At 44.9% G+C, this 2,019-nt stretch overlaps 1 long non-coding RNA gene across 1 annotated transcript; it reads right to left on the minus strand.

The window, feature by feature from the left end:
* Positions 1–222: 222 nt before the first annotated feature.
* On the minus strand, positions 223–1,777 carry LOC111739369. The gene is made up of 3 exons (XR_002780224.1): positions 1,611–1,777; positions 1,439–1,525; positions 223–674 (listed from the first exon to the last, which is right to left on the minus strand). It is a non-coding gene; the product is annotated as an uncharacterized LOC111739369 (long non-coding RNA).
* Between the last annotated feature and the right edge of the window lie 242 nt (positions 1,778–2,019).

A 2,019-nucleotide genomic window follows, 5' to 3' on the forward strand; every position in this document is an offset into this window, starting at 1 on the left:
GCTTTGATGGGAATAATGTCCCCATTTACATCCTTAGGTAAAAAAAAAAAAATTGACAACCATGAGGAGAGAGCCCAATAGGGCCTGGGAAAAGCCCTCACTGCCTGTTATTCTGGCTTTATTGGAGCCCATGCTATGACAGGTTGGAGGATTCTGTGACTACGCTTGGGGGATGAATCTGGAGTAGATGACCAAGGTCTCTAAAGAAGATAATCTTTGGGTTTCTAGAATTGTCTTGAACCTTAAGAGGTGGGAATGGAATTCAGATGTTTCATGTGTGGAAGAAGGAAGGAGGGACAAAGGGTTAGGATCATGTCCCCAGAAGGGCAAGGCTGAGAAGGGGCTCTGAGCAGAGTGTCTGAGGTACTCCCTTCTCTGGGGAGGGATCTCACCTCAGTCCTAGGCCTGGAAGAACCTCACCTCTGTGATCTCCTGACACCAGGCCTATAGCTCAAGGTCCCCTCTCACAACATCATCCCTGTGGTAGAACAGGTGGACGATCCCCTCCACATACCTGCCCAGAGGAGAAGAGAGCTGAGCCCATTGAGAGTAGAAGGCTCTAGCCTCTGATCTCTACTCCTTTTCTGTGGCCTCCTCCCAGCTGATTCTCACTGTCCTGGAGGCAGATCTTATAAGACTTGTGTTTTGAGACATCCCCTCATTCTTTTGAAACACTGGTTTAGAAAGGAAAGAAACGTATATCAGTTTTAAGAATTCTGTACACATGGTTGATAGTCATTCTTCTTACCAAAATTCCTAATTCCGCCAGATTCCATCGTTTTACCCGCTCACAACTTTGCCTACTTAACACTATTTCAGTCTCTCCATCTTTGGACCCTACCACCGACCTCTCACTCTTCCTCCTCTCTCCCAGAATTGAGTCCTCTGCTTTCCCTGTCTAGACTTTCTTCTTTCATATTCCTTTTGCCCCCATGCTGACCTCAGGCCAGAGCCCCACTCTCCCTCAGGCCAGAGCCCCACTCTCTTCATTAAGCTCCTGATTCCACACATCTGCTTTTCTCAGCTCCCACTCTCACCCACCCAGCAGTAACCTCCCAGAGCCATAAAGCATGTGAGCATAGAGAGCACTTTAGATTCACAGCAGGCCCCAGTTAGCAAGATCATTAGGAGGACAGAGGGAGTGGTAGGTCAACTGAGCTGTGACCAGAGTAACTGCACGTGGCCCCCTCCACCTCTGCTCACTGCCTGGGACAAGAAAGATGAAAGTCTTTGAGGGGAGAAACAACTGGAGAACATGGCATACTATATAAGGGGTCAGATGTGAGCTTTTCAGATTTAATGACATTGGTATAAAGGGACAATGCTCCTGGGTTTCAGGATCAGGACATTCACACAGGTTGGTCTGGGATCTTGAAAGTGACAGGAGGTCATGGAGACTTTGATGATTTGGTGTCCCCATACCTCATTACCTTGTTACCTTATTAAATATATCTTCATCTGAGATGAGTTGGGTCTGTGCCAGGGTGTTGATCTTCATGGTAAAGCAGATGTGTGGAATCAGGAGCTTAATGAAGATTAGGGGGTGGTTAATGAAGATCATGCTTGGGTCCTTCTTTATTAGGGAGTGGCATCCAGCTTGTGTTTTTTACCTGGACTGCTAGAAGAGATTGAAGTTTATTGACTTCAGGCCATTCTCTCTGTTTTACTTGGAGCCTCCAGGGTTCAAGGAGCAATGGAAGTGCTTGTTCAAATGCACAGCTGCTATTTCAAGCTTCTCCAAATTCAGACCTGTTTTGTTTCCTATTCTATGATAAACCAATTCTTAGAAGAGTAATATGAAAATATACAGTAATATATTCCTGTACCACCCAACTTACAATCATGAAATAATTGCTCTGATGCTGATATATTTCACAAAGGCTGAGCCATTATGTTGGAACATGTTTTTAAAATAAATATAATACACCAGGAGGATCTTTTAAAATTGGCAAACATGAACCTGATTCACAATTCTGAAATCTGAGTGTCTTGTCATACAGATGGCCAATAGACATAAGA

Source organism: Pteropus vampyrus, unplaced genomic scaffold (assembly GCF_000151845.1).
Source record: "Pteropus vampyrus isolate Shadow unplaced genomic scaffold, Pvam_2.0 Scaffold50, whole genome shotgun sequence".
Lineage (NCBI taxonomy): Eukaryota > Metazoa > Chordata > Mammalia > Chiroptera > Pteropodidae > Pteropus > Pteropus vampyrus.